Raw genomic sequence first — 14,544 nt, 5'->3', positions numbered from 1 at the left:
AAAGCGCGGGCTTTTTCCCGCGCTGAGGGTTGATGGTGGCGGGGTCGGAGCTGAGAAGCGCGGGCTTTTTTCCCGCATGAGAGCGGGAGGGGGAGGAGGTGAGCCTGCTGGTGGGCACTGGGGAGGAGGGGTAGCCCCACGCTGGGAGGGGTCGGAGGATTGGCGGGAGTTGCTGGGGTCAGCGAGAGTCAGCTGGCTTACGGGAGTACTATGGAGGGAGTAACACGACTAGGGGGCTAGCTTTGGGGGGGCTAGCTTTGGGGGGGCGGCTAGCTTTGGGGGGGGGGGGGAGGGACCGGGTTGCTGCTGGAATGGCCAGGAATGAGCTGGAGTATGCAGGGGGGATCGAGATGGGGGTTTGCCGCCGTGGGGAACAGGCCGAGCGGGGGCGCGGGCAAGTGGCAGGCAGAGGAAGGGTTATGGCTAGTCGGCGGGGGAGGGGGGCAGGGAGCCCCCTGATCCGGCTGATAACCTGGAATGTGAGGGGACTGAATGGGCCGGTCAAACGGGCCCGTGTATTTACGCACCTGAAGGGGCTGAAGGCGGACGTGGCCATGCTTCAGGAGACGCACCTGAAGGTGGCGGACCAGGTTAGACTGAGGAAGGGATGGGTGGGCCAAGTGTTTCATTCAGGGCTGGATGCAAACAATCGGGGGGTGGCCATCCTGGTGGGAAAGAGGGTGTCGTTTGAGGCGTCAAATGTGGTGGCGGACAGCGGCAGGAGGTAAGTGATGGTGAGCGGCAAGCTGCAGGGGGAGCGGGTGGTGCTGGTGGACGTATACGCCCCGAACTGGGACGATGCAGGTTTTATACGGCGCATGTTGGGCCACATTCCAGATCTGGAGACGGAGGGGCCTGATAATGGGGGGGGACTTCAATACAGTGCTGGATCCGCCATTGGATCTGTCCAGGACGGGTAGGAGGCCAGCGGCGGCTAAGGTGTTGAGGGAGTTCATGGACCAGATGGGAGGGGTGGATCCTTGGAGGTTTGCGAGACCGAGGGCCAGGGAGTTTTCATTCTTCTCCCATGTACATAAGGCCTATTCCCGGATCAATTTTTTTATTATGAGCAAGGGGCTGATTTCGAGGGTGGAGGATGCTGAATATTCGGCGATAGTCATTTCGGATCATGCCCCGCACTGGGTGGACCTCGAGCTGGGGGAGGAGAGAGACCAGCGCCAGGCTCTGGCGCTTGGAGGTGGGGCTGCTGGCAGATGAGGAGGTGGGCGGGCGGGTTCGAGGATGTATCAAGAGGTACCTGGAGGCCAATGATAATGGGGAGGTCCGAGTGGGGACGGTCTGGGAGGCATTGAAGGCGGTTGATCTCCATCCGAGCCCATAGGGAGAGGAGAGAGCAGAGAGAGAGGGAGAGGCTGGTGGGGGAGTTGGTGAGGGTGGATAGGAGATACGCAGAGGCTCCGGAGGAGGGATTGCTGGGGGAGCGGCGTAGTCTTCAGGCCAATTTCGACTTACTGACCACCAGAAAGGCAGAAGCTCAGTGGAGGAAGGCACAGGGAGCGGTGTATGAATATGGGGAGAAGGCGAGTAGGATGCTGGCGCATCAGCTCCGTAAGCGGGATGCGGCCAGGGAGATTGGTGGAGTTAATGATAGGGGAGGGAATGTGGTGTGAAGGGGGTTAGGCATCAATGAGGTCTTCAGGGACTTTTACGGGGAATTGTATCGGTCTGAACCCCCAGCGGAGGGGGGGGGGCAAATGGGGCACTTCTTGGACCGGCTGAGATTCCCGAGGGTGAAGGAGGGGCAGGTGGAGGGACTGGGGGCGCCGATTGAGCTGGAGGAGCTGGTCAAAGGGATAGGGAGCATATAGTCGGGGAAGGTGCCGGGGCCGGATGGGTTCCCGGTCGAATTCTATCAAATGTATGCAGACCTGCTGGGTCTCCTGCTGGTTAGGACCTTCAACGAGGCAAGGGAGGGGAGGGCTTTGCCCACGACTATGTCCCGGGCGCTGATTTCCTTGATCCTTAAGCGGGACAAGGACCCCCTGCAGTGTGGATTATACAGGCCGATCTCGCTGTTAAATGTAGACGCCAAGCTGTTGGCGAAGATCTTGGCCACAAGGATAGAGGACTGTGTGCCGTGGGTCATCCACGAGGATCAGACGGAGTTCGTGAAGGGAAGGCAGCTGAACACCAACATACGGAGGCTCTTGAATGTTATAATGATGCCGGCGGTAGCGGGGGAAGCAGAGATAGTGGTGGCGCTAGACGCGGAGAAGGCCTTTGATAGGGTTGAGTGGGGTACTTGTGGGAGGTGCTGGAAAGGTTTGGGGAGGGGTTTGTCAGGTGGGTGAGGCTGTTATATGAGGCCCCGATGGCGAGCGTGGCCACGAATAGGAGGAGATCGGAGTACTTTCGGTTATACCTAGGGACGAGACAGGGGTGTCCCTTGTCCCCCTTGCTCTTTGCATTGGCAATCGAACCCCTGGCCATGGCGTTGAGGGAGTCGAGGAACTGGAGGGGGCTGGTGCGGGATGGGGAGGAGCACCGAGTGTCGCTTTATGCAGATGACTTATTGCTATGTGTGGCAGACCCAGTGGGGGGAATGCCGGAGGTGATGAAGATTCTCAGGGAATTTGGGGACTTCCCAGGGTACAAGCTCAACCTGGGGAAGAGCGAGCTGTTTGTCATGCACCCGGGGGATCAGGAGGAGGGGATTGGTAGGCTCCCACTAAAAAGGGCGGAGAGGAGCTTTAGGTACCTACTACTGTGCACCGCCACTAACAATACGCCCCATGAACGTCTTTTTGCCTTCCCCAGGAAGTCCACATCCGGGGTGTCGCTCCCGACTTGGCTCGGAGCTCCAGGACCCGTCCTGCTCTGTAGGCATGTCCGACTCCACAAGGGGGACCCGTTGATGGAGAGGGTGCAATTGCTCCATGCAAACCCCCAGTATGCCTATGTGGCGTACCTCGACGGCCGCCAGGATACTGTCTCCCTCAGGGACCTGGCACCAGCAGGTTCCACACACACACCCCCTGGCCCGGCGCCACCCTCCCCTCCCCCAGCGCTCCCAGCAGCAACCCCCCCCCCCCCCCCCCCCCCAGGACCATCCGTCCTCCCCCTGCCTACGCCCGAGGATTCCGGCACGCTCCCGGAGTCACCGGACATCATACCAGCATCGGCATCGCCGCCACCACTACGTCGCTCCCAGCGGAACATCAAGGCCCCGGAACGGTTAAACCTCTAACGGGTCCACTGGACTTCAAAAGACACTTCTTTTCTCTCTACCGAATATTGTAAACGTAAAAACCATTTGTTGTATATAGTTCTCCACCACTCCCGCCGGACTCAATTTTAACAGGTGGTGAATGTGGTAAACCACTTTTGCACCTCTATTAGAGGATGTATGGTAGGACCTGTACTACAGGTACGTTGGTAGTCCCCGAGTATAAATATGTGTGTCCTCCATGCTGCAGCCATTTCACCAGCTGTTGTGGGAGGCCACACATCTTAGAGCAATAAAGCCTCAGTTGTATCCAACTCAAGTCTTTGTGCAATTCATCATGCATCAGTTAGGTGTGTGCTAGGGAAGATGCCGACCTGGATTCACATCGACTGATTATGGGGAAGAGACTTTAACATGGTCCTGAATCCGAGGCTGGGTTGGTCGAGTCCCAGCTCTGGAATTCGGGCCCATAAGGAGAAGACTGAACGGGCAGAGCTGGACAGGCTGGTAGGCAAAATTTTACAGGTGGACAGGAGGTATGCGGAGTCTCCGGATGATGGGCTTCTGAAGGAGCGTCAGAGACTACAACTGGACTTTGGGCTCCTGTCCACAGGTAAGGCGGCGGGACAGTGAGGAGGGTTAAGGGGGCGGTCTATGAATATGGGGAAAAAGCCAGCAGGATGCTAGCGCATCAGCTGAGGAAACAGGAGGCGGCGAGAGGGATTGGGAAAGTAAAGGATACGGGGATGGGGGGGTGGGGTGGGGAGGTAGTGGTGGATCCGGTAGAGGTGACTGATGTGTTTTGGGAATTATACAGTAGATTATATAAATCGGAACCCCCAGCCAGGGAGGGTATGAAGCGATTTTGGGGGGTGGGGGGGCTGGAGTTCCCGAGGATAGATGAGGAGTTGGTAGAAGGCTTGGGAGCCCCAATTGGGCTTGGGGAGGTTATAGATGGGTTGGGGACGATGCAATCGGGTAAGGCCCCGGGACCTGATGGATATCTGGTTGAGTTCTAGAAAAAAATTTCCAGGTTGCTCCTGGTAAAAGCTTTTAATGAGTCTAAAGAGCTGGGAGTGCACCCCCCAACGTTATCGCAGGCATCGATTTCCCTTATTTTGAAGTGGGATAAGGATCCGGAAAGTTGTGGGTCATTTCGGCCGATCTCCCTTTTAAATGCTGATGCGAAATTGATGACAAAGAGCTTGGCCACGCACATAGAGGATTGTGTCCCGGAGGTAATAGGGGAGGACCAGACGTGATTTATGAAGGGACATCACTTGACGTCCAATATTAGATGGCTCCTAAACGTGATATTGATGCCGGCGAAGAGCCGCGAGGTCGAAGTGATGGTGGCCATGGATGCGGAAAATGCCTTTGATTGGGTAGAATGTAAGTACCTGTGGGGTATCATGGGAAGGTTTGGGTTTCGGGCAGGGATTCATGGATTGGGTCCAGTTGCTATATCAGGCACAGGTGGCGAACGTAAGGACCAACCGGGTTCGGTCAGAGTATTTTAGTCTGTGTAGGGGGACAACGCAGGGGTGTCCATTCTCCCCAGTACTGTTTGCCCTGGCCATAGAGCTTTTGGCAATGGCGCTTAGGTCATCGAACATTTGGCGGGGTTGGTGAGAGGGGGGGGGTTGGAGCATAGGGTCTCGCTCTATGCAGACGATTTTCTTCTTTACATAACGGACCCGCCGGGGGGAATTGCAGGAATTATGGGGACATTGGAGGAATTTGGTCGGTTCTCAGGTTACAAGTTAAACATGAGCAAGAGCGAGGTCTTCGCATTCTAGGTAAGGGGGCAGGAGAGGAGACCGATGGAGATGCCGTTTAAAGTGGTGGGAAGGAGTTTTAGGTACCTGAGGATTCGGGTGGCAAGGGTCTGGGGTCAGCTCCATAAGTTAAATTTGGACAGGGCGATCGAGCAAATGAAAGGGGACTTCCGCAGGTGGGACGTGCTCTCGTCATTGGCGGGGAGGGTACAGACTGTGAAGGTGACAGTCCTCCCAAGGACATTTGTGTTTCAATGTCTCCCAATCTTCATCCCCAAGGCATTTTTCAGGAAGATAAACGCGGCGATCTCGGGTTTTATATGGGCTGGGAAGGCCCCAAGGGTGAAGCAGGTCCTTCTGGAACAGGGGCGCGGGGGGGGGGGGGGGGGGGGGGGGGGGCTTGGCCTTTCCGAACTTGATTAATTATTACTGGGCGGCTAATATAGCGTTCGTTAGGAAGTGGGTAGTGGGGGAGGGGTCGGTGAGGGAGTGAGTGGAGGTGGCATCTTGTAAGGGCACGAATCTGGAGGCTCTGTTAACAGCACCTCTGCCGTTCACGCCGGCTCGGTACTCCACAAGCTCTGTGGAATGGCAGCCCTGAGGGTATGGGGCCAACGGAGGCAGCACATGAGACTGGAGGGGGCATCAGTGTGGTCAACGATCTGTGATAATCACTGGTTTTCTCCGGGGGGGGGGGGGGGGGGGGGGGGGGGGGGGCTAGACGTGAGCTTTAGGAGGTGGCAGTCGGCAGGGATTGAGAGATTTTGGGATCTCTTCATTGAGGAGGGTTTCCCGAGCCTGGAGGAGCTAGAGGAGGAGTTTGAGTTGCCGGGTGGGAACGGATTTCAGTACCTAAGGTACGGGACTTTGTCTGGAGGCAGGTTCCTGGCTTTCCTTGCCTCTCCCTAAGGGGACTACAGGATAAGGTCAAAAACAAGGGTTGGGGAAATATGTAAGGAATTGATGGAGTAGGAAGCGGTCCCAATTGGGGAGGTGAAGAGGAAGTGGAAGGATGAGTTGTGGAGGGGGGGGGGGGAAGAGAAGAGTTGGAAGTCAGACTATGGGAGAAGGCCCTGTGGAGAGTGAATGCGCCCTCGTTGTGTGCCAGGCTTTGCCTGATCCAGTTCAAGATGGTCCATAGGGCTCGTACAACCATGGCCCGGATGAGTAGGTTTCTCGAGGAGGTGTGGGAGGAGTCCTGCGAATCATGGACATATGTTTTAGGCATGTCCGAAGCAGAGGGGACTTTGGCACGGATTCTCAGATGTCATGTCAGAGGTCCTGGAAGGGAGGGTTACTCAGAGTCCAGAGATGGTAATATTTGGAGTGTTGGAAGATCCGGGAGCCCAGGGGGGAAAGAGGCTGACATTTTGGTCTTTGCCTCCCTGGTGGCCCGGAGACGGATTTTGCTGGGATGGAGGGACTCGGAGCCTCCAAAGTCAGGAGTGTGGGTTAGTGACATGGCAGGGTTTCTCAGGCAGAGAAGGTTAAGTTCGCCTGAAGGGGTTCAATACAGGGGTTCGCTCGGAGGTGGTAGCCGTTCATCGACTTCTTTATGGAAAACTGACCGTCAGCAGAAGGGGGGGGGGGGAGGGAGGCATGGCAGTGAAGAACACAGGTAAGGAATCTAATATATGGGTAGTCAGGAGGTAGGGCGGGGAGAAGTTGGGTATGTTACTGTGAGGTTGTTGCGTGTGTCGGACCGCTCGGTTGTTTAGAGTGTCAAAGTTTTAAAATTATAAATGCTTCAATAAAATGTTTTCTTAAAAAAAAGAGACCTTTATATTTTCTTGACTCTAACAAAATAAACTCTGTCCTTGACCCCACATCCTCTCGCTCCAGCACTTGAAAAATCTACCTTATTAATAGACCCATTCCGCCTCCTAACTCTCCAGATCCAAGAACATTGATTTGCTAAAAGGTGGTGTCTCACTAACATTGAATTTGTTTGAAGCGGTAACAAGGAGGGTCCCATGATGGTAATGCATTTGATGTTGTATATACGTATTTTAGCAAGGCTTTTGATAAGGTCCCACATGGCAAATTGATACCAAATGTAAAAGCCATGGGATCCATGGCTAATTGGCACAGCAAGAGAATGGGTGTTTTTATTTTTGACTGGAAGACTATTACATTGGGGTCCACAGGGATCAGTAGTAGGTCTTTTGCTTTTTGTGCTGTGTATCAATGATTTAGATTTAAATATAGGGGGTATGATTAAAATGATACAAATATTAGCCATGCAGCTGATAACGAAGGAAAATTTGTAGTCTGAAAGAAGGTATGATTGAATGAGTCAGGTAAGCAGAACAAAGCAAATGGAGTTCAGTCCAGAAAAGTGTGAGACTATGCATTTGGAGAAGGTTAATGAGGAAAAGGAATAAATAGGATACTGAGAAGTGTAGACAAACAGAGAGACCTTGAAATACAAGTACACAAATCCTTGAAGGTGACTAAACAGGTAGACAAGGTGATTAAGAAGGCAGATGGGATATTTGTCTTTATTAGCCAAGACATAGGATAGGAGTTGGGAGGTTATGCTGGACTGTATAACACAGGAGTTAGGAAGTAGCTGGAGTACTGCGTTCAGTTCTGGTCACCACGCTGTGGTATTATCATAACTATCAGCATTACAAGGGTAAATGTAGTATCATGAATAGCCACTAGAGGGAGCTGCAAAAAAAAAAAAAAAAAATTGGATTGGATTTGTTTATTGTCACGTGTACCGAGGTACAGTGAAAAGTATTTTTCTGCAAGCAGCTCAACAGATCATTCAGTACATGGAAGAAAAGGGAATTAAACAAAATTCAAGAAAATACATGAGAATACATAATAGGGCAACACAAGATATACAATGTAACTACATAAGCATTGGCATCAGTTGAAGCATACAGGGTGTAGTGTTAATGAGGTCAGTCAATAAGAGGGTCATTTAGGAGTCTGGTGACAGTGGGGAAGAAGCTGTTTTTGAGTCTGTTCGTGCGTGTTCTCAGACTTCTGAATCTCATGCCCGATGGAAGAAGTTGGAGAAGTGAGTAAGCCGGGTGGGAGGGATCCTTGATTATGCTGCCCGCTTTCCCCCGGCAGCGGGAGCTGTAGATGGAGTCCATGGATGGGAGGCAGGTTCGTGTGATGGACTGGGCGGTATTCACGACTCTCTGAAGTTCCTTGCGGTCCTGGGCCGAGCAGTTGCCATACCAGGCTGTGATGCAGCCCGATAGGATGCTTTCGATAGTGCATCTGTAAACGTTGGTAAGGGTTAATGTGGACATGCCGAATTTCCTAAGTTTCCTGAGGAAGTATAGGCGCTGTTGTGCTTTCTTGGTGATAGCGTCAACGTGAGTGGACCAGGACAGATTTTTGGTGATGTGCACCCCTAGGAATTTGAAACTGCTAACCATCTCCACCTCGGCCCCGTTGATGCTGACAGGGGTGTCACTTTGCTTCCTGAAGCCGATGACCAGCTCTTTAGTTTTTCTGGCATTGAGGGAGAGATTGTTGTCGTTACACCACTCCACTAGGTTCTCTATCTCCCTCCTGTATTCGGACTCGTTGTTATTCGAGATCCGGCCCACTATGGTCGTATCGTCAGCAAACTTGTAGATGGAGTTGGAACCAAGTTTTGCCACGCAGTCGTGTGTGTACAGGGAGTAGAGTAGGGGGCTAAGTACGCAGCCTTGCGGGGCATCGGTATTGAGGACTATTGTGGAGGAGGTGTTGGTGTTCATTCTTACTGACTGTGGTCTGTTGGTCAGAAAGTCAAGGATCCAGTTGCAGAGTGGAGAGCCAAGTCCTAGGTGTTGGAGCTTTGATATGAGCTTGCCTGGGATTATGGTGTTGAAGGCGGAGCTATAGTCAATAAATAGGAGTCTGATGTAGGAGTCCTTGTTTTCGAGATGCTCTAGGGATGAGTGTAGGGCCAGGGAAATGGCGTCTGATGTGGACCGGTTGAGACGGTATACGAATTGAAGTGGGTCAAGGCGTTCCGGGAGTATGGAGGTGACGCGCTTCATGATCAGCAGTGATGCTAGACCTTAGGGGAGAAGTAAGCAGGAGACAACTAGAGCGAGGTCATCAGAGCAGTTAGTGCGAGAAGGTTAGATTAAAGTTATACCAGTGAGTGAGATTAGCAGTAGGTGAGTGTAGTTAGATGTTATTGATCAATTCTGTATTCTAATAAGGACTAAGTGTCGAAACCCAGTTTAGTCGTGTGAATAAAATCATAGCTTTGCTTAAGTAAAAGCTATACTGTGGTCTTTGTGGAACACTACGCAATCCATCCTAATAAGCAACGCAAAGAACACCACACACACTAAAGGAAAGATGAATATTTAGTATCCAGTACTTTTTTGGGGTAAGATCTCCATGATGGCCATAAGATAATATTTTCACATAGCTACCTGCACCTGCATATCACCTCCTCATCTACCACACTCTGTATTCAGATGCATAGACAGTAAACCCTTTAGGCTTTAGTGCATTTCCTCTTACTCTGACCTCACTTAATACCTTTTAATTTTTTTACTCGTACTATCTGTCTCTTCCATTTTTGGTGAACCATGTTTTTTCTCTCTGTTAGCTCCTGGTTCCCATTCCATGTGGTGTATGATTAGGCAGGAGACCCTTTCATAGAATCATACAGCACATGAAGTGAACACTGCCTATCGTGAGCTCTTCAATTAGTCCCACTGCCTGCATTTTCCATTTCATGTATATATCTTTTGAAAGTTGATACTAAATCTACTACCCATTACCATTAAAGGCAGTGCATCCCAGACCATCACAATTCACAGTGAAAAACAAATTCTCAACTCCCCTCTGTTCTTTTGCCAATTTCCTTAAACACGTGTCCGCTGGTTACTGGCCCTCCGAAAATAAAAACAGTTCCTCTCATCAGAAGTCTTTCACTGGAATTTCACTCTCCTCCCAGCCCCCCCCCCCCCCCCCCCCCCCCCCCCCCCCGCCATGTTTGATGGCTTGTACTTTAAAACTAGTTGGCATTTGCACAATATCCTTCCTCAATGTATCAGCTTCACTTATTTACCTGCCAATTTTAAATTTATGATTAAAACAAAAACATAATCACAAATGCTGATAACTGACTTTTTCATATTGCTGAAATAATGCTAATAAAACATACCCAAAGAATGTTCACCAGTTGCAGTATTTCCCGTGTTATTTGTTGAGGATCCTTCAAAGTATACGAGTCCAGGATGATTCCAGTCAAAAAATGATTACATTCCCTGGCATAAAATATTTCTTCATGTGATAAGTTAAAGGTAAGTGACGCTAAACCTATAAAGTTTTAAACAAAATAAGTCACAGGAATTATCTATCTGGTTAGAATGATCAAATATCAAACATTTTAATTTATGCAGTTTGTTGGTGCTATTTATTGTAACAGCATTGGCATTACATCAATGCAACTTCAATTTGTCCTCCGTTCTACTGATCTTCAAAATCTCATTTGCACTCATGGTCTGAGGAGAAGCAAAGTGCTCTCCATCTGGTTAAGGGTAGGTCATGCCTCACAAACCTTATCGAGTTCTTTGAGAAGGTGACTGAACAGGTAGACGAGGGTAGAGCAGTTGATGTGGTGTATATGGATTTCAGTAAAGCGTTAGATAAGGTTCCCCACGGTCGGCTATTGCAGAAAATACGGAGGCTGGGGATTGAGGGTGATTTAGAGATGTGGATCAGAAATTGGCTAGTTGAAAGAAGACAGAGGGTGGTGGTTGATGGCAAATGTTCAGAATGGAGTTCAGTTATGAGTGGCGTACCACAAGGATCTGTTCTGGGGCCGTTGCTGTTTGTCATTTTTATAAATGACCTAGAGGAGGGCACAGAAGGTTGGGTGAGTAAATTTGCAGACGACACTAAAGTCGGTGGAGTTGTAGACAGTGTGGAAGGATGTTGCAGGTTACAGAGGGACATAGATAAGCTGCAGATCTGGGCTGAGAGGCGGCAAATGGAGTTTAATGTAGAGAAGTGTGAGGTGATTCACTTTGGAAAGAATAACAGGAATGCGGAATATTTGGCTAATGGTAAAATTCTTGGTAGTGTGGATGAGCAGAGGGATCTCGGTGTCCATGTACATAGATCCCTGAAAGTTGCCACCCAGGTTGATAGGGTTGTGAAGAAGGCCTATAGTGTGTTGGCCTTTATTGGTAGAGGGATTGAGTTCCGGAGCCATGAGGTCATGTTGCAGCTGTACAAAACTCTGGTACGGCCGCATTTGGAGTATTGCGTACAGTTCTGGTCACCTCATTATAGGAAGGACGTGGAAGCTTTGGAACGGGTGCAGAGGAGATTTACCAGGATGTTGCCTGGTATGGAGGGAAAATCCTATGAGGAAAGGCTGATGGACTTGAGGTTGTTTTCGTTAGAGAGAAGGTTAAGAGGTGACTTAATAGAGGCATACAAAATGATCAGAGGGTTAGATAGGGTGGACAGTGAGAGCCTTCTCCCGCGGATGGAGGTGGCTAGCACGAGGGGACATAGCCTTAAATTGAGGGGTAATAGATATAGGACAGAGGTCAGAGGTAGGTTTTTTACGCAAAGAGTGGTGAGGCCGTGGAATGCCCTACCTGCAACAGTAGTGAACTCACCAACATTAAGGGCATTTAAAAGTTTATTGGATAAGCATATGGATGATAATGGCAGTGTAGGTTAGATGGCCTATAGTTTTTGACTTCCCATGTCGGTGCAACATCGTGGGCCGAAGGGCCTGTACTGCGCTGTATCGTTCTATGTTCTATGTTCTATCTGTGAGGGGCCAACTGGAAGGAAAGTCACTCATGTTGATTGTGATGATCAACACAAAACAACATTAATATATAGTTTTCAGCAGGATTCCTTTTTCCCCTCTCAACCTCAGTCAGTATATGGCATTGGTGATTAGGGACCGCGATGAGAATAGCAATTTCACACTGAGAAGAAGCAAAATAGGCGAATACAGTGTTTTAGGCTGAATATCAAAAATCACATTTTGGTGAATAAGGGAGTATTTCCTTTGGAATGTACAATAAATACCTGTAACATGACTGTTTTCTGAGGGACCAAATCTTGCATCAACTGGAAGAAAGTGGAAACAGGTCATTTGAGCAAATATTTCAAGTTAGTGCAGCTTTTTTTTCAAATTAGATCATGGTAAAAAGCATAGAGTTAAAACAATAACATCAGGCATAATCTACATCCACTCAATGTGACCTGCACAGCAATTTGAGTTTCAGTAAACTTTTGTGTTTTCAACCATTGTGCCAACTGGAATGTGGTGCTAACCAGAATTTCTAATATTTCCCAATGCAACCAACCAGAAGTCATTCAGAAGTTATCCAGAACCCAAAGAGTTCCAAGCGCTGTCGGGTCACCTTGGTACGGGTGGCCAAGCTTCTGGAGAGGCGTTGGTAGTTCTTGTTAGCACCCACCATTGTAATTCGTGCATCTGGTATTACATTGTGCATTATCATGAATTATAAGCCCCATTTTGTCACAATAGCATCCAATAAACCAGAGAAAAACAAAGGTGAGGAGTGCAAAAAATCGCATTATCAAAACAGAAAATAAATGTCTGTAGACGTATTGAAAAGAGCAAGAATCAGAAGGTTTTGATGAAAGAATATAATGTTGGTCCATCTATCATATATGAAACCAAGACCCAAAAAATAACAATTGCTAGTCCGGAATCAAATGAAGCTGCTGAAAGATGCCACACTCTTACATGCGCCTAAATTAGAGCAGCTAGAACGTGTTTCACATGAGTGATATTTGCTAAAACATTCGGAGTGTGTCCATATCTCCAAACCAATGCTCACTGAAAGACAAATAATTACGAGGAAAGGAAATTGACTGAACTATGTGCATTATCTGATGGATGGTTTTTGTGTTTTAAACTTTGTCATCGCATTTGAAGACTCGTTGTATCCAGTGAACAAAGATTGGCTGACCATAAAGCTACAGAAAAATACTGCAATTTTTTAAAAAATTACTGAACATGATCTATCCCTCGAGTAAAATTACAACAGACAACATTAGCTTATGTTTGAGTTTTGTTTAATTCTACCATAGCATGTGAGAGTGAATCTGGTTCTGCTGGTTTTAAACAGAGTAAAAATCGAATCATAGTGTTTATGTGTACAAATGCTTCAGACTCTTAAAGTAGCTTTTGCTGATTGGAAAATTCATCTTAACATATAGACCTGAACATTTCAGCGGATGTTGAATCCTATCCAGTCATCAAAGCTTTCTGCTGACTCTGATGCCCTGCAGCCATTTCATGCTCAAGTAAGTGTTATTTGAGTGTCGTTCCACCCCTCACTTGGAAGGAAGTCTTGCCTTAGAGAGCTGCCGGCCCATCCGATTTGCCGGCAGTTGTCATCCCTGCAGTGGACAGAAGAGGAAGTGCTTCAACATGCCAGAGAAGTGCCGGATCAGATGGCAAAGTAGGTTTTGGGGGTCCCAGTGCAAGAAAGGCCTGAGAGGGTGGAGAGTAGGTATTTAGGGATCTGAGGGAAAGACATGGCGCGGGTTGGAAGTTCAGCGGCCAGCGGATCTTTTTGGAGGGCACCCAAAGTCATATGGTCTTGTGAGGGGCCCCTTACACCCAGTTCTGCTCGATTTGAGATCTAAGCCCATTCATTTTCGGGCTTTCCCCACAAAATCCTCTCATCACCCCAACAATTGAGGTTGGAGAGGAAATTACATTCCAGTAGGAAGAGCCTAAACAAGGTCTTAAAATCGCTGCAATGTCAGGGTGGTTAGGAATCCAGAGCAAAATCCGTTTCACTAATTTCACACTCCCATCAGCTTAAAATGCCACTATCAGGGAAGCATGAAATACAGGCTATAATGTACTTTTGTTTAAAGGTCCTCCCCAACAGAAAATCCCTTTATATATTTCAACATTCTGTTTGATCCCATACCTAGGATAGATCATAGAATGACACAGAACAAAAGGAGGCCATCAGCCATGGTGGGTTTGCCAATGTGTTGGAACAGTTATCCGACTGGTCCCACACCCCTGGTCCTTCCCGTAGCACTGCAGGTTTTTCTCCTTCAAGTATTTATCCTAATACCCTTTTGAAAATTCCTACTGAATAATGCGACCATCAATTCACTCGAAGACTCGTGTCGAAGTAAACAGTGGTTTTAATCAACTTACAACTTTGCCTGCCTGCGACCGGTACAATACTGAAGGCGTCCCGCAGGTCTGCTGCTCTTATACTTCCTCTAAAGGGCGGAGCCATGGGCAGAGCCCGTACATGCTCCACATCTGCCCCGTAGGTGAAGCCACATAGTGGCCCATACATGGAACCCACAGGGTTAATAACATAGTATAACGTAATACAGTGTACTGGTGAATTAACAGTATTTATACATTCACCACATTCACCCCTGTAAAAAAATTAAGTCCGGCGGGGGTGACGGGTTCACAAATTCAGTCGGTCCAGCGCCCGGATCGTACGTTGCGACCGTCGAAGCACTGGTGTTGCAGCCGTTTTGGGTGGCTGTGGAAGTGGGTCCAGTGCGGGCCCAAGGGTGGATTCCGGGGGGCGGCTCTTCCGGAGCTTCATTCCTGCG

The 14,544-nt window shown here is 49.2% G+C and overlaps 1 protein-coding gene across 4 annotated transcripts in view; it reads right to left on the bottom strand.

Annotated features, from left to right (window-relative positions):
• LOC119971382 (BTB/POZ domain-containing protein KCTD19-like) overlaps positions 1-14,544 on the bottom strand; it is a 179,175-nt gene that overhangs the window by 38,934 nt on the left and 125,697 nt on the right. For all 4 annotated transcript variants that reach the window (XM_038806837.1, XM_038806838.1, XM_038806839.1 and 1 more), the window contains 2 exons: positions 11,998-12,039; positions 10,106-10,260 (listed from right to left, as the gene is read on the bottom strand). The gene's annotated coding sequence lies outside the window, so the exon portion shown is untranslated. The remainder of the gene's footprint in view (positions 1-10,105; positions 10,261-11,997; positions 12,040-14,544) is intronic.

The sequence above is a fragment of the Scyliorhinus canicula genome, chromosome 9 (assembly GCF_902713615.1).
Source record: "Scyliorhinus canicula chromosome 9, sScyCan1.1, whole genome shotgun sequence".
In the NCBI taxonomy this organism is placed as follows: domain Eukaryota; kingdom Metazoa; phylum Chordata; class Chondrichthyes; order Carcharhiniformes; family Scyliorhinidae; genus Scyliorhinus; species Scyliorhinus canicula.
The sequence above is the reverse complement of the archived record's forward strand: the minus strand, read 5'-3'. Positions and strand labels throughout refer to the sequence as shown.